The 18,287-nt window shown below is 50.5% G+C and overlaps 1 protein-coding gene across 2 annotated transcripts in view; it reads right to left on the reverse strand.

The window, feature by feature from the left end:
- Positions 1 to 7,311, reverse strand: part of LOC129713837 (pleckstrin homology domain-containing family A member 4-like) — a 52,567-nt gene extending 45,256 nt beyond the window's left edge. For both annotated transcript variants that reach the window (XM_055663167.1, XM_055663168.1), the window contains exon 1: positions 7,208 to 7,311. The gene's annotated coding sequence lies outside the window, so the exon portion shown is untranslated. The remainder of the gene's footprint in view (positions 1 to 7,207) is intronic.
- Positions 7,312 to 18,287: the final 10,976 nt, after the last annotated feature.

An 18,287-nucleotide genomic window follows, 5' to 3' on the forward strand; every position in this document is an offset into this window, starting at 1 on the left:
TTCCGTTAGCCCTAAGAGCTCTATATAGCATAGATGGAAAAGGATATTGACCAGAGATATCAGATAGCTTGTGAGTATCTCACTCCATTACGCCAGACCTTATCCCTTTGTCCATCGCACTATGTTGCTTTCATTAAACCAACATGCTCCTTCCCCTGGTCCCTCCACCATGCCATCCCCAGTTGGTTGGTACATGCCAATCAATAGACAATAGACAATAGGTGCAGGAGTAGGCCATTCAGCCCTTCGAGCCAGCATCCGCCATTCTGTGGAATCACTACCTATCTTCCCCTCCCTGTCCTTGCGCCAACCGCAGTCATGAATTTCCTTATGGGGAAGAATGTCTTTAGTTTAGTTTAGAGATACAGCGTGGAAACAGGCCCTTCGGCCCACCGAATCCGTGCCGACCACCAATCACCTATTTCCACGCTGTATCTCTACACTAAACTAAAAAGATAGATAGATTCTTGATTAGTCCGGGTGTCAAGGTTTATGGGGAGAAGGGGGTTAGGAGGGAGTGATAGATCAGCCATGATTGAATGGTGGAGTAGACTAGATGGGCTGAATGGCCCAATTAGAAACATAGAAAATATGCAGGAGGAGGCCATTCGGCCCTTTGAGCCAGTACCACCATTCATTGCGATCACGGCTGATCGTCCCGTATCAATAACCCGTGCTTGCCTTCTCCCCATATCCCTTGACTCCACTAGCCCCTAGAGCTCTATCTAACTCTCTCTTAAATCCATCCAGTGATTTGACTTCCACTGCCCTCTGTGGCAGGGAATTCCACAAATTCACAACTCTCTTGGTGAAAACGTTTTTTCTCCCCTCAGTCTTAAATGACCTCCCCTTTATTCCAAGACTGTGGCCCCTGGTTCTGGACTCGCCCAACATTGGGAACATTTTTCCTGCATCTAGCTTGTCCAGTCCTTTTATAATTTTATATGTTTCTATAAGATCCCCCCTCATCCTTCTAAACTCCAGTGAAGACAAGCCTAGTCTTTTCAATCTTTCCTCATATGATTCAGATTCAGATTCAGATTCAATTTTAATTGTCATTGTCAGTGTACAGTACAGAGACAACGAAATGCATTTAGCATCTCACTTGAAGAGCGACATAGCAAACGATTTGAATAAAAAAATAATAAGTGTCCGGAGGGGGGGGGTGGTGATTGGCAGTCACCATCCCTGGGATCAATCTCGTGAATCTACGCTGCACTGCCTCAATCACAAGGATGTCCTTCCTCAAATTCTTCTCCTATCACTTATGAACTTATGCCCATCTGACCAACATGCCCCAACTACACTGGTCCCACCTGCCTGTGATAGAGTCAAGCTTAACTTTAACTAGGCCCATGCCTTTAACTGTTGCCAGAGACATAATTTGGGCTGCCCTCATCTTTTATTCCAACTTCTCCCGGGATGAAAGGGCAGCATTCCCGAGCACCACGTCACTGAAGTCTCCTTTAACTCTTGATTTGGCCCAAAACCAAAAGGCAGCGGACAGGACAATGCAGTAACTCAGCAAACTGGCCTTTGAGACGAAGGGTCAGAAGAGGATCAGGGCCCACCCCCTGCATGGGACAGACTGAAAATGCCAGCGCCTTCTGGAGCATTGACAATGGCTCCAGTCAGTCCCTACAATGTCCCCTCCCATTCCTACACTGACCTTTCTGTCCTGGGCCTCCTCCACTGTCAGAGTGAGGCCCAGCGCAAATTGGAGGAGCAGCACCTCGTATTTCGCTTGGGCAGCTTACACCCCAGCGGGTTCAATTAATATTGATTTCTCCAACTTCAAGTAGCCCTTGCTCTCCCTCTCTCTCCATACCTCCCCCTCCCTAGTTCTCCGACTAGTCTCACTGCCCCTCTCATTCATTTTACTGATTGTAGGCCTCGTTGTCACCTTCCCCTCAGCTCACACTGAATCATTCTACATTTCCTTGATCCTTCTTTGATCTGTCCTTTTCACACCTTAGCCTTCCACGTATCTCCAGCCTCCCCCTCCCCTGACTCAGTCTGAAGCAGTGCCTCGACCCAAAACATCATCCATTCTTTCTTCTCTCTGCTGCCTGACCCGTTGAGTTACTCCAGCAATTTGCGTCTATCTTCGGTGTGAACCAGCACCTGCAGTTCCTTCCATAGAAACATAGAAAATAGGTGCAGGAGTAGGCCATTCGGCCCTTCGAGCCTGCACCGCCATTCAATATGATCATGGCTGATCATCCAACTCAGTATCCTGTACCTGCCTTCTCTCCATACCCTCTGATCCCTTTAGCCACAAGGGCCACATCTAACTCCCTCTTAAATATAGCCAATGAACTGTGGCCTCAACTACCTTCTGTGGCAGAGAATTCCACAGATTCACCACTCTCTGTGTGAAAAATGATTTTCTCATCTCGGTCCTAAAAGATTTCCCCCTTATCCTTAAACTGTGACCCCCTAGTTCTGGACTTCCCCAACATCGGGAACAATCTTCCTGCATCTAGCCTGTCCAACCCCTTAAGAATTTTGTAAGTTTCTATAAGATCCCCCCTCAATCTTCTAAATTCTAGCGTGTACAAGCCGAGTCTATCCAGTCTTTCTTCATATGAAAGTCCTGCCATCCCAGGAATCAGTCTGGTGAACCTTCTCTGTACTCCCTCTATGGCAAGAATGTCTTTCCTCAGATTTGGAGACCAAAACTGTACGCAATACTCCAGGTGTGGTCTCACCAAGACCCTGTACAACTGCAGTAGAACCTCCCTGCTCCTATACTCAAACTCATCATCCAATCCTTCTCTCCGGAAATGCTGCCTGACCCGTTGAGTTACTCCGGCAATTTGTGTCTATCTTCGGTGTGAACCAGCACCTGCAGTTCCTTCCGACACCCTACGATGGGCTCTTGTTCCACTGGAACTTGAGGAACCGCGGCAGTGAAAGGGTTAACAGCCGGCGGCAGTCACCCTAAACATGGAGGAAGCCCTTGTATTTAACGGCCAGCGTACACAGTGGTCCCCTTTCTCCTCCTTCCCACCAGCTATTCAGCATTCATTCCAATGTCAGTGCCAAGTCAAAGCTTCACAAAGGGATCTCGCCAACATGGGACGTAGGAGGCAGTGATGGAAGGAGATGGAGAGAAGGTGGGTGGGGAGGAGAGAGGAGGGAGGGAGGGAGGAAAGAAAGAAAGAAAGAAAAAGAGGGAAGGGAAGGTGTGGAGGCAGTCATAGAAACATAGAACATAGGTGCAGGAGGAGGCCATTCGGCCCTTCGATCCAGCACCGCCATTCATTGTGATCATGGCTGATCATCCCCAATCAATAACCCGTGTCTGAGGAATAGGTTGCCTATTTCCTTCGCTCCATAGATGCTGCTGCACCCGCTGAGTTTCTCCAGCATTTTTGTGTACCTTCGATTTTCCAGCATCTGCAGTTCCTTCTTAAACACAATAGCCCGTGCCTGCCTTCTCCCCATATCCCTTGACTCCACTAGCCCCTAGAGCTCTATCTAACTCTCTCACAAACCCTTCCAGTGACTTGGCCTCCACTGCCCTCTGTGGCAGGGAATTCCATAAATTCACAACTCTCTGGGTAGAAAAGTTTTTTCTCACCTCAGTCTTAAATGACCTCCCCTTCATTCCAAGACTGTGGCCCCTGGTTCTGGACTCGCCCAACATTGGGAACAATTTTCCTGCACCTAGCTTGTCCAGTCCTTTATATGTTTTATAATTTGATATGTTTCTATAAGATTTCCCCCTCATCCTTCTAAACTCCAGTGAATACAAGCCTAGTCTTTTCAATCTTTCCTCATATGACAGTCCCACCATCCCAGGGATCAATCTTGTGAACCTACGCTGCACTGCCTCAATCACAGGGATGTCCTTCCTCAAATTAGGAGACCAAAACTGTACACAATACTCCAGATGTGGTCTCACCAGAGCCCTGTACAGCTCGGTGTAAAGGGGGAACGGGAGATGAGGAGGGAAGGGAGAAGGAGATGGATGTGTTGGAGATATGGAGGTGTAGATGGTCACGATGGGATGGGAGGGTCAAGGAAAATGGAGATCCACCACTGCCAACATGTCAGGACTCAGGTCCAACACTTTACTTTAGGCTAACAACGTGGAAACAGGCCCTTCGGCCCACCGAGTCCATGCTGACCAGCGATCCCCGTAAGTTAACACTATCCTACACACTAGAGACATTTCACCATTTTTCTGCATCAAACCCAATTAACCTACAAACCTGCACGTCTTTGAAAATGTGGGAGGAAACCGGATTGAAAGCCCAGGCAGGTCACAGGGAGAACGTGCAAACTCCGCACAGATAGCACTTGAGGTCAGGTTCGAACCAGGGTCTCTGGCGCTGTAGGGCAGCGACTCTACCGCTGCGCCACCGTGCTGCCCACCTGCGGAACCAGAACCATCGGCCCATGATCATCTACCCCTATAGCGAGGGCTCTGGTTAGATGCAACCCCCATGGTTGAACAGCTCTCTCCAGAGGTCCACAGTAGCTCTGAATGTTGCTGCCTAACCCTCGTTAGGTCACAAGTCTTGTGAACTTATGCCCCTGTCCCACTTAGGAAACCTGAGTGCTGGAGTAACTCAACGGGACAGGCAGCATGTTTAAGAAGGAACTGCAGATGCTGGAAAATTGAAGGTAGTCAAAAGTGCTGGAGAAACTCAGCGGGTGAGACAGCATCTATGGAGCGAAGGAAATAGGCAAAGTTTCGGGTCGAGACCCTTCTTCAGGCTGATGTGAGGGTGGGGGGGGGGGGGAAGAAGAAAGGAAGAGGCGGAGACAGTGGGTTGAGGGAGAGCTGGGAAAGGGAGGAGACAATAAGGGCTACCGGAAATTGGAGAAGTCAATGTTCATGCCACTGGGGTGCAGACTGCCTAAGCGGAATATGAGGTGCTGCTCCTCCAATTTCCAGTGGTCCTCACTCTGGCCATGGAGGAGGCCCAGGACAGAGAGGTCGGATTCGGAGTAAAGACCTTCTCTCCAGAGAAACTGCCCGTCCCTGCTGAGTTTCTCCAGCACTTTTGTGTACCTTCGATTTTCCGGCATCTGCAGTTCCTTCTTAAACATGCTGTCTGTCCCGCTGAGTTACTCCAGCACTTTTTGTCTATCTTATGCTTCTTATATCCCTCAGCAACTGCGCAGGCAAAGGGACTGTCAACCTTTTGGGGTATTTGGGTGAATGGACAGACTGCATGGTCCCATGGACTGTGTCAGTGCCACAGAGACATGATCTTGAATTTGGATCCCCTCTTTGGTGGGACGTTGGTGCAGTATGGTGGGCAATGGTGAGGGGGGAGGGGGGAGGGGGAGTGGGGGGCTTCGCTCGCTCTAGGCCAAGATCCATGCTGAGGACTCCTTCCCCCTACACTGGGCTCCATCTGTCCACGCTTCTGCCCAGTGGGATGGGACCTCTCGGACACCCCCGAACAAGCAGAACCTAAGCGATGAAAGGCCACCTGTTCCCGAGAAAATGTCTGATGAATCAGGAATTGAGAGGTTAAAATAACTTTGCTCGCTGGATCTATAAATAAATGTAACAAGTGCTGGGAGAATAATCTAATTCCTGGCCTCGGATGCTGGGAGACATCTTGTGTTGACTGTGACAAGTTAACGCTGGTCCTGGATGGACTGATTTAATGAGGTCTCCTCCTCCCCCCCCCCCCCCCCCACACATTATACAACCAGGACTGAATGTAGGTGACCTAATATGTCCAAGTGTGCCTTGACTGTCAACAATCCTATGTGTAGGAAGGAACTGCAGGTGCTGGTTTACACCGAAGATAGACACAAAATGCTGGAGTAACTCAGCGGGACAGGCAGCATCTGTGGAGAGAAGGAATGGGTGACGTTTCTGGTCTGATGAAGGGTTTTGACCCGAAACGTCACCTATTCCTTTTCTCCTCTGTTAGCAAGAACCTAGACTTCTTCTATCTGTTCCCCACCACAGTTATGTGCAGGGGGAATCTCACATTATCCAACACCCTCCATGTAGATAGGAGGGGGTCTGACCATTTGCTGGTGGTGCAGGCAGCATAAATCCCCAACGCTCTCTCGAACTCCCAAACCCTTCACCTCCACCCCAGCCTACCATCAGTTGAGAAGGGTCTCCTTTTCCTCCACCTCCACCCATCTCCCGTCTGCCCCCCCCCCCCCCCTACTAAATGCAACGCCATCCAGCCATCTCCCCACCCACCCACCCCCACCCCCTCCCCCTCCCCTCTCCCTCTGTTAAGCTGCTGCAAGCAAGAATGTCATTGTTCTATCTGGGACACACCACAACAACACACTCTTGACCCCTCCCCTCATTGAGCATCGAACCCACAGCCTCCCACAGTGGCAACACCATCCATCTGGCCATTCAGCCCTCACCCCCCTGGATACCCCAACCTCCGCCTCCTCCTTCCCCAGTGCCAATTGTAAGCCACCTGAATATCACCCTCCCCACTTTGCCAACCAACCCTTCACCACCCCTACCCCCCCAAGGACCAGACCCCCATTAACGCAGCAAGGGGGTGGGTTTGAATTGGGCCGGGGTGAAAGGGGGGAGGGGGGGGGGGGTGTGGTGGTGGTGGTTTGGGGGGGGGGGGGGGGTGGGTTGGTGTAAAGGGAGGGGTGGGGGTGTAGGGAGGTTGGTAGTCCAACCCAGGAACCGGAGGGGTCTCGGTGGAAGATGGAGAGAGGGCATGGGAGGGGTGGGGGGGGGGGGGGATGCAAGCCACAGAGGGGGGGGGGGGGGGGGTAGTTCTACCTTCACCCAAGACCACCACGCTCCCCCCCCCCCCGTCCGAAGGACCCCCCCTCCCACCACAAACAACCTTCCTAGAGCACAGGTGTATGGCTAGTGGCTCCTTATACTTCCTAACCCCTCTCCTCTCCCCATCCTCCCCTCCACCCCACCTCTCCTCTCCTCCTCTCCCCCATCCTTCTCCTCTCTCCTCCCCTCCATCTCTCATCCTCTCCCCCCCTCTCTCCTCCCTCCCTCTCCCCCTCTCCCACTGTCAGCAACCTTACTGGGCTACAGGTGGACAGGCTGGTGACTCCCTCCTCTCTCTCCCTCCTCTTATCTCCCTTTCCCCCCTCTCCTTCCGCCCTCCGCTCCCCTCTCCCCCCCTCTCCTCCTCCTCTCCCTCCCCCTCTCCTTCCCCCTCTCTTCCTTTCCCCCTCCTCCTCCTCTCCCCCCCCCCCTCCCCTCCAAGCCCCGTTCACTCACCGTCCGCTGGTCAAGGACACCGATGTAGACTCCCTCTGGGTGTCCGAGGGGCTGTACCAGTGCCGCCCGCTCCAGACAGCTGCAGGGAGCCTCCCTCTCTCCCCCCACCCCCTCCCCTCTCTCTCTCTCCCTGTCTCTCTCTTCCTCTCCCTCCCTGTCCCTCTCTCCTTCCCACTCTCTCCTTCCCTCCCACTCTCTCCTTCCCTCCCTGTCCCTCTCTCTCCTTCTCTCTCTCTCTCTCAGCAGCCCCCACAGCCCGTCTCTCTCACTCACTCCTCCACCAATCGCCGGCACATTCATTTACTGTGCATAACTATTTCAGGAGCGGACAATCCACAGACTCACTCACACACACATGGCAACTGTGCCCTATCCCCAGCCCTATTATAATTAGCCACCGCCTCCCACCGCACATTAACACTGGCGAGCCCAGAACAAGATCCACCACAAACTCTCAGCATCAACGCTCACACTCTGTGAATTTACTGATAATTAAAGGATAATATGAGAGATTTTTTTTTTCTCACTGAGAGTGGGAGATATTAATGCAGAGATATCATGTGTCAGGCACTGGGTCTCATTACACACTCGCTGGGGAAGGAACCAACCCACGCGTTTAGTCACACAGTAAAACCCACTTTGTCCTGTTCGATCAGCACTGGTTAGATACAGAATATCGAAGCACATACAGAGATACAGATACAGCTCCCACTGTCCCCGCTCTTCACCCTCTTCCAGGCCGAAGACCCTTTTAAATACATAGAAACATAGAAAATAGGTTCAGGACAGTCGGCTCTTCGAGCCAGCACCGCCATTCAATGTGATCACGACAGATCATCCAGAGTCTGGACCCCGATCAGTAAGGGTTTGGACACGCTAGAGGCAGGAAACATGTTCCCGATGTTGGGGGAGTCCAGAACCGGGGGCCACACACAGTTTAAGAATAAGGGGTAAGCCATTTAGAACGGAGACGAGGAAACACTTTTCTCACAGAGAGTGGTGAGTCTGTGGAATTCTCTGCCTCAGAGGGCGGTGGAGGCAGGTTCTCTGGATGCTTTCAAGAGAGAGCTAGATAGGGCTCTTAAAGATAGTGGACTAAGGGGATATGGGGAGAAGGCAGGAACGGGGTACTGATTGGGGCTGATCACATTGAATGGCCGTGCTGGCTCGAAAGGCCGAATGGCCTGCTCCTGCACCTGTTGTCTATTGTTCCTGCTTTCTCCCCATATCCCTTGATTCCGTTAGCCCTAAGAGCTATATCTAACTCTCTTTTGAATGCATCACTACAGATGTAATCAATGCAGAGTGACCCCCCCCCCCCCCCCCCCCCCCCCCCCCCTGCCCTGACACTCCCAGAGCTGGGTACATCACAGGTTAGATACAGAGTGTAAAGCTCCCTCTATAAGGTGGAGATAAGGAACTGCAGATGCTGCTTTACAAAAATAAAAGACACAAAATGCGGGACTAAACCGAAGATAGACACAAAAAGCTGGAGCAACTCAGCGGGTGAGGCAGCATCTCTGGAGAGAAGGAATTGATGACGTTTCGGGTCGAGACCCTTCTTCAGACGAGAGGAACTGCAGATGCTGGTTTATTTTTATTTTTTTAAACAAAGTGCTGGAGTAACTCAGCGGGTCAAGAAGGGTCTCAACCTGAAACGTCAGCTGTATTTTTTTTAAGTTTCGCTTAGAGATACAGTGCAGAATCGGTGCCGACCAGCAATCCCGGCACACTAGCGCGACCCTACACACTGGGACAATGTATACTTTTTACCGAAGCCAATGGACCTACAAACCCTGTGTTTAAGAAGGAATTGCAGATGCTGGAGAATCGAAGGTACACAAAAAAGCTGGAGAAACTCAGCGGGTGCAGCAGCATTTCCTTCGCTCCATAAATGCTGCTGCACCCGCTGAGTTTCTCCAGCTTTTTTGTGAACCTACAAACCCTGTTGGTATTTGGAGCGTGGGATGAAACCGGAGCACCTGGTGGAAACCCACGCGGTCACAGGGGAGAACGTACAAACTCCGCACCCCTTGGTCAGGATCCAACGCAGGTCCCTGGTGCTGTGAGGCAGCAACTCTACTGCTGTGCCACCATGCTGCCCCTTTCTCCAGAGATGCTGCCTGACCCCTTGAGTTACTCCTGCACTCTGTGTCTCTCCTGGGAAAAAGATAGTGGTTTTCAGCAGAGACAAGGCTTTTGACTGTCTGTATCTCGGGACACGTAACAATAAATTAAACGCAACACAACTAAACTAAACTGTGTATTCCACCCTACTTATTCCAAGGCGATGGGTAGAGGAGGGGGGGGGGGGCTTGAGTGAAAGGTCCAAGTTCAAGTTCAAGTTCAAGTTCAAGTGAGTTTATTGTCATGTGTCCCTGTATAGGACAATGAAATTCTTGCTTTGCTTCAGCACACAGAACATAGTAGGCATTGACTACAAAACAGATCAGTGTGTCCATATAGCATAATATAAATATATACACACATGAATAAATAAACTGATAAACAGCGGGATGATTGAGTGAAATACATGGAGGGAAAGTACCAGCGGCTGAGGCAGGGAGAGTGAGAGGGAGAGCGAGGGGGTGGAGGACTCTATCACCTCTGCACAAGAAGGCCTCCTTCAGGGCAGAGGTGCTGCCTGTGGAGAGATTCTGTTGGGAAGAAGATACACAAAAAAGATGGAGAAACTCAGAGGGTGCAGCAGCATCTATGGAGCGAAGGAAAAAGGCAACGTTTCGGGCCGAAACCCTTCTTCAGACTTCTGTTGGGAAGAGTTTGGGTGCCGGTCAAAGATAGACACAAAAAGCTGGAGTAACTCAGCAGGACAGACAGCATCTCTGGAGCCTGGAGTCTGAAGAAGGGTCTCGACCCGAAACGTCACCAGCTCATTCGCTCCAGAGATGCTGCCTGTCCCGCTGAGTTACTCCAGCTTTTTGTGTCTATCTTCGGTTTAAACCGGCATCTGCAGTTCCTTCCTACATGTTGGATGGCAGCCAAGCTTGGAGCAGCAGCAGCATTGCGAGGGCAATGGTGGGCGTCTGAATTCTGTTGGCATGACACGGCTGCTGTTCTGCTGCTGTGGCTGTCAACAGCTGAAAGGGAATCTCGTGCTTTGGGGGGCCCGTGTGTGGGGGCCATGTTCAGGGTCCCGGGGCAGCTAGTGACCCACCCGTGTCCTCCAGAGATGCCGACACACAGCTGCTCAGTTACTCCAGCACTTTGTGTCTGTCTGTCTTCAATGGCACAGAGAGTCCTACAGTGAGGCCAACAGGGACTTTGGCCCATCGAGACCATGCCGACCCATCCACACCAGGTCCATGTTATGCTTCTCACACTCTCCAGAACGACTGAGCGGTAGACAACAGACAATAGACAATAGATAATAGACAATAGGTGCAGGAGTAGGCCATTCGGCCCTTCGACCCAGCACCGCCATTCAATGTGATCATGGCTGATCATCCCCAATCAGTACCCCGTTCCTGCCTCCTCCCCATATCCCCTGACTCCACTATCTTTAAGAGCCCTATCTAGCTCCCTCTTGAAAGCATCCAGAGAACCGGCCTCCACCACCCTCTGAGGCAGAGAGTTCCACAGACTCACCACTCTCTGTGAGAAAACGTGTTTCCTCGTCTCCGTTCTAAATGGCTTACTCCTTATTCTTAAACTGTGTGTGGCCCCTGGTTCTGGACTCCCCCAACATTGCGAACATGTTTCCTGCCTCTAGCGCGTCCAAGCCCTTAACAAGAGTTGCTGCCTTACACAGCGCCAATCACATCCAGGTCCTCTTTGGATGCTTCCTCCTCCCCACATTCCCCCCTCTCTCATCATTTTCAATTTCCTTGTCTTCTTATCTTCTGATCTTCACTTATTTTCCTGAAGACGCCCCTTGTCTTCCAATCCACATCCTCTCCCTGCCCGCTCCCCACCAACACCCACAGACCCTGGTCCTATGTCACATGGCCACACCGCCTTCTTACTGCCCTGTCTGTATCTCCCCTCCCCTCCATACACTCCTCCCACTGGATCCCCTTAACCCCCCCCCCCCCCCACTCCTCCAGCTCACCACCCCCTCCCCTGCACACCCCCCTCCCCCTGAACCCCTCCCCCTCAACCCTCCTGCTCACCCCCACTCCCCCTGCACACCCCCCCCCAACCCCACCACCCTCCACCCCTCCTGCTCGCCTCCACTCCCCCTGCACCCCCACCCCCAGCCCCACGGTTCCCCTCTCTGGCTTCACTGACTGCATTGGGAAGAGAGAAAAACTAAGAACAAATCTATTAAAGAAAATAACATTGATCGGGGGATTGTAGGGGCGTGGATAGTTAGACTTTAGAGGTACAGCGTGGAAACAGGCCCTTCGGCCCACCGGGTCCGTGCCGACCCCGTACACTAGCACTATCCCACACACTAGGGACAATGTACAATTTACAGAAGCTAATTAACCTCCAAAGCTGCCGGTTAATTTGGAGTGTGGGAGGAAACCGGAGCACCAAGTAAAAACCCCGTGTGGTCACGGGGAGAACGTGCAAACTCCGTACAGGCAGTGCCCCTAGTCAGGATCTCTGGCGCTGTGAAGCAGCAACTCTACCGCTGCCCCAATGAAGTCTTGACTCATGAAGTCATAAATCCTCGAATACCATAATGATCGAGGACAGGAATGGCTGCCTCTTGGTCCCACAAAACAGTATCCTAAAATACATTTGGACAGGTACATGGATAGGAGAGGTTTAGTTTAGTCTAGTTTATTGTCACGTGTACTGAGGTACAGTGAAAAGCTTTTGTTGCGTGCTAACCAGTGAGCAGTAAGAGGCAAGAGGGATATAGGCCAAACACAGGCAGGTGGGACTAGCGTAGATGGGCCATCTTGGTCAACATGTGCAGGTGGGGCCGAAGGGCCTGGTTCTGTGCTCTATGACTCCCTGACTGAGTGGCCTCCCCCAGATCTGCGCAACACACGGAGAGGAGATGGGTGAAGGGAGCAGCGAAGTGCGATCGGCATTTGTTGTAATTCCCTGGAATGTGTGTCCCTGTGGGATCAGTGGGACTAGACATTCCAGTCACACATAACTTGCAGCATCTGTCCAGGCCATGGTAATTCTTGAAATGCCCCACACAGCCCTCGTTCCTCTGTCCCCGCCAAAGCTCATAGATCTCATCATTCAAAGCCCTTCCCTCTAGAAGAATGGGTCGACTGGGCTTGGAATTTAGAAGGATGAGAGGCAATCTTATAGAAACATATAACATTCTTAAAGGATTGGACAGGCGAGATGCAGGAAAAAAATGTTTCTGATGTTGGGGCAGTCCAGAACCAGGGGTCACACAGTTTAAGAATAAGGGGTAGCCCATTTGGGACTGAGATGAGGAAAAAAACTTTTCACCTAGAGAGTTGTGAATCTGTGGAATTCTCTGCCACAGAAGGCAGTGGAGGCCAATTCACTGGACGTTTTCAAGAGAGAGTTAGTGATAAAGGAATCAAGGGATATGGGGGGAAAGCAGGAACAGGGTACTGATTTTGGATGATCAGATTGAATGGCTGTGCTGGCTCGAAGGGCCGAATGGCCTACTCCTGAACCTATTTTCTCTATTTCTATGTTTCTAAAATCCTGCCTCCTATAATACCCAACGGTAATGCTGATTTACTGTAAATTCACTTGAATTAACATTTGATTTGTCTTACATCAAGTAATATTCTACACATTGATTAATATCATGAAGAATTTGAAAACCCAAGGAGCTGCAGATGCTGGAATCTTGAGCAAAACACAAAGTGCTGGAGGAACTCAGCGGGTCAGGCAGCATCTGTGGAGGGAATGGACAGGAGATGTTTCGGGTTGAGAAACTTTTTCACAAAGTGTCCTGAGTCTCATCACCAGATATGGCTGTGTAGCATACAGTGTGGAAACAGCCCCCTTTGGCCCATCTCGTCCTCGCCAACTATTGGTCCCCCATTCACACTAGTTCTGTCATCCCATTTTCTCATCCACTCCCTACACATCAGGGAAAGTTTGCAGAGGCCGTGTAACCCACAAGCCCACACGTCTTTGGAAAGTGGGAGGAAACCGGAGCATTTTGGGGAAACCCATACAGTCACAGGGAGAATGTGCAAACTCCACACAGACAGCACCCGAGGTCAGGATCGAACCTGGATCTCTGGTGCTGTGAGGCAGTAGATCTCCCGCTGCGCCACTTTGCCACCTTTGTAGGTTGCCTTAACAAACGGTAAAGTTGCTGTCTACCAACGTCAGAGACCTAGGTTCGATCCTGACTACGGGTGCTGTCTGTACAGAGTTTGTACGTTCTCCCTGTGACCGCGTGGGTTTTTCTCCGGGTGCTCAGGTTTCCACCCACATTCCAAAGATGTGCAGGTTTGTAGGTTAATGGGCTTCCCGAATGTGTGGAGGATGGAACATGTTTACGGGTGATCATTGGGTGGAAGGCTCTGTTTCCACGCTGTATCTCTCAATTAGTTGACTCTAGTTTAGTTATTACCGAGGTACAGTGAAAAGCTTCTGTCGCATGCTAACCAGTCAGCGGAAAGACAATCTAGCCATCCACAGTGTGGAGACACATGATAACGGGAAAAACGTGCACTGCAGAACTAAAGCTGCACGGGTTAGAAACGTAGACACATAGAAACATAGGTGCAGGAGGAGGCCATTCGGCCCTTCGAGCCAGCACCGCCATTCATTGTGATCATGGCTGATCGTCCCCAATCAATAACCCATGCCTGCCTTCTCCCCATATCCCTTGACTCCACCAGCCCCTAGAGCTCTATCTAACTCTCTCTTAAATCCATCCAGTGATTTGGCCTCCACTGCCCTCTGTGGCAGGGAATTCCACAAATTCACAACTCTCTAGGTGAAAAAGTTTTTTCTCGCCTCAGTCTTAAATGACCTCCCCTTTATTCTAAGACTGTGTGGCCCCTGGTTCTGGACTCGCCCAACATTGGGAACATTTATCCTGCATCTAGCTTGTCCAGTCCTTTTATAATTTTATATGTTTCTATAAGATATCCCCTCATCCTTCTAAACTGCAGTGAATACAAGCCTATTATATTGCTCTGTATTACATGGCGATGCAGGAGGGGGGTGAAGGGCTGGAGAGGGGTGTTGGGGGAGCTGGGTGCAAGAAGGCAGAAGAAGGCTGGTTTCAATATTTCCAGCAGCTCGGCCTGAAGCACAAAGACATAGCGACGCACAGAGTGAGCCAGAGAGATTCCAGGCAGCTTGGGGCAAGAGTCAGTGAACCCAGCCTCGTCAAGCTACAATGCACAAAGGCACAGGACCTGATCGCTAGAAATTGGAATCAAAGAGTTTTATTGTTGCATTTACCCAGTGAAGCATGTTTCAGCACAATTCATCTCTCTCCCGAGTTTTGCCCACTCATATTTTGTATGCAAGATCCTTCGTGACTGAATAGCAGGAGTAAACAAAGGCTGTAGAATCAACTGGGGCTCATTCCTTGATGGTGCTGAGTCTCTCTCTGTCTCTGGGGTAGAGTTCCTGCTGAGACTGTTATGCCCCTGTCCCACTTAGGAAACCTGAACGGAAACCTCTGGAGACTTTGCGCCCCACCCAAGGTTTCTGTGTGGTTCCCGGAGGTTTTTGTCAGTCTCCCTACCTGCTTCCACTACTTGCAACCTCCGGCAACCACCTGCAACCTCCGGGAACCGCACAGAAACCTTGGGTAGGGCACAAAGTCTCCAGAGGTTTTCGTTTAGGTTTCCTAAGTGGGACGGGGGCATTACTCCAAGGTGCGAAATCTTCCAGGGGTACTATCCATGAGATGCTGACTCTCCCTGAGATTCAGTTCCTGAAACCACGGACTCTCTCTCACTTGGATAGAAACATAGAAAACAGGTGCAGGAGTAGGCCATTCGGCCCTTCGAGCCAGCACCGTCATTCAATATGATCATGGCTAATCATTCAGAATCAGCACCATGTTCCTGCTTTCTCCCCCATATCCCTTGATTCCTTTCGCCCAAAGCGCTCTCTCTTGAAAACATAGAAAGGTGAATTGGCCTCCACTGCCTTCTGTGGCAGAGAATTCCACAGATTCACAACTCTCTGGGGATATCTAAGGCAATCTATAACGCTCTTGCTCCAACCCCAAGTCACCTGTGCAACACGTCACACTGACCATATTCCCTGGCCCTTTTTTTATCTTCAGTTTCTTAGAAACATAGAAACATAGAAATTAGGTGCAGGAGTAGGCCATTCGGCCCTTCGAGCCTGCACCGCCATTCAATATGATCATGGCTGATCATCCAACTCAGTATCCCGTACCTGCCTTCTCTCCATACCCCCTGATCCCCTTAGCCACAAGGGTCACATCTAACTCCCTCTTAAATATAGCCAATGAACTAGCCTCAACTACCCTCTGTGGCAGAAAGTTCCAGAGATTCACCACTCTCTGTGTGAAAAAAAGTTCTTCTCATCTCGGTTTTAAAGGATTTCCCCTTTATCCTAAAGCTGTGACCCCTTGTCCTGGACTTCCCTAACATCGGGAACAATCTTCCTGCATCTAGCCTGTCCAACCCCTTAAGAATTTTGTAAGTTTCTATAAGATCCCCTCTCAATCTTCTAAATTCTAGAGAGTATAAACCAAGTCTATCCAGTCTTTCTTCATAAGACAGTCCTGACATCCCAGGAATCAGTCTGGTGAACCGTCTCTGCACTCCCTCTATGGCAATAATGTCCTTCCTCAGATTTTGGAGACCAAAATTGTACGCAATACTCCAGGTGTGGTCTCACCAAGACCCTGTACAACTGCAGTAGAACCTCTCTGCTCCTATACTCAAATCCTTTTGCAATGAAAGCCAACATACCATTCGCTTTCTTTACTGCCTGCTGCACCTGCATGCCTACCTTCAATGACTGGTGTACCATGACACCCAGGTCTCGCTGCATCTCCCCCTTTCCCAATCGGCCACCATTTAGATAATAGTCTGCTTTCCTGTTTTTGCCACCAAAATGGATAACCCCACATTCTTCAAAGGGGGTGGCACGGTGGAGTTGCTCACACCTCACAGCACCAGAGACCCTTGTTCGATTCTGACAACGGGTGCTGTCTGTACGGAGTTTGTACGTTTTCTCCCCATGACTGCTTGGAATTTCTCCGGCTGCTCCGGTTTTCTCCCACACTCTAAAGACGTGCATGTTTGTGGATGAATTGGCTTCAGTAAAATTTGTAAATTGCTCCTAGTGTGTGTAGGATGGTGTTAGTCTACGAGGATCGTTGGTCGGCGTGGACTCGGTGGGCCTTCGGATCTGCTTCCAACACTATATCTCAAAACTAAACTAAACCTAAACTCTTTCTCACAAATACTTCACAAGTGACCCAAGCCACATTTCCTGCTCCCTGTACAAATCCTCCCACACTGCTCTGTAGGACATCTGTGCCTGTTCCATGGCTCTGTCGTTAGCTGAGACTGGAGTCCTTATTGGGTGAGATATATCTGCTATCAGATTCCGGGCACTCAGAGAGAATTCCGAATCATTTTCAAAAACTATTCCACAATTCCTCGGAGCGTACGGGCAAAAATAGAATGGTATCGAGAGACATTTCTCAGAAAGAATTGCCAGATTAACCTCGCGAACTCCATGAGTCACACTGAAGATAGACGCAAAGTGCTGGATTAACTCAGCGGGTTAGGCAGCATCTCTGGAGTAAAAGGGCGGGTGATGTTTCGGGTCGGGACCCTTCTTCAGACTGTAAGTGTAGTCATAGGGTCGTGCAGTGCTGAGCAATGAACCTTCAGCCCACCATATCCCCCGCTCACCAACAATTACTCATCCCTGTTGGCCAGCATCAGCTCCATAGCCTCGATCCATCAGTAATGCGATTACTTGCCTGGAAATTTTAATTTAGTTTCAAGATCCAGCATGGAAACAGGCCCTTCGGCCCACCGAGTCCGCACCGACCAGCGATCCCCGCACACTAACACTATCCTACACACACTTGGGACAATTTACACTTATACCAAGCCAATTAACTTACTAACCTGTACAATAGACAATAGGTGCAGGAGTAGGCCATTCTGCCCTTCGGGCCAGCACCGCCATTCAATGTGATCGTGGCAGATCATCCCCAATCAGTACCCCGTTCCTGCCTTCTCCCCATATCCCCTGACTCCGCTATCTTTAAGAGCCCTATCTAGCTCTCTCTTGAAAGCATCCAGAGAACCGGCCTCCACTGCCCGGAGGCAGAGAATCCCACAGACTCACAACTCTCTGTGAGAAAAAGTGTTTCCTCGTCTCCGTTCCAAATGGCTTACTCCTTATTCTTAAACTGTGTGGCCCAAGAGCGGAACTCGCTATCAAAACATGGAGGGGACGGGGGACACAATTTTTTGGCGGCCACGCGCGCTTGCGCACGCTCACACACACGCGAGGCTTCGGAGGCTCAATCCAGCGTTAAAAACGGAGATTTTAAAATCGGGATCACAAAAACTTGGGGGGATGTCCCCCACCTCTCAAAACATGGGGGGGACAATCGAAGGTACACAAAAGTGTTGGAGAAACTCAGCGGGTGCAGCAGCATCTGTGGAGTGAAGGAAATAGGCAACGTTTCGGGCCGAAACCCTTCTTCATTGTCCTATCAGGGACACATGACAATAAACTCACTTGACTAGGTTCCTGGCACTCGCCACCCTCTGTGTAAAAAAAAACTGCTCTGCACATCTCCTTTCAGCTCTGCCCCTCTCTGCTCACCTTAAAGTTATGCCCTCTAGTCTTTGACATTTCACCCTGGGGAAAAAAAGGCCTTTATTCTTGCCTGTATAAACACTCTGTCCATCACAACACCTGCTCCATATCAACACCACTCTGTAGAAATTCACAGCCTGTATAAACACACCCGGTGCATATAAACCAGGCCCTTTATTAACACTTACCACGTACAGACACACACCCAGGCTGTAAAACTCAGTGGTACTATAAACTCTCAGCTCCCTGGCCCAGAAATTCCTTTGTCGGGATCAGTAACGGTCGTGACGGCTGCTGGGTACAAGGATAGTTTGTGAACACCGACCGTATATAACACTAATGAATGCCGAGAATGTCAGAAGAGTTA

This window comes from Leucoraja erinacea, chromosome 37 (assembly GCF_028641065.1).
Source record: "Leucoraja erinacea ecotype New England chromosome 37, Leri_hhj_1, whole genome shotgun sequence".
In the NCBI taxonomy this organism is placed as follows: Eukaryota; Metazoa; Chordata; class Chondrichthyes; order Rajiformes; family Rajidae; genus Leucoraja; species Leucoraja erinaceus.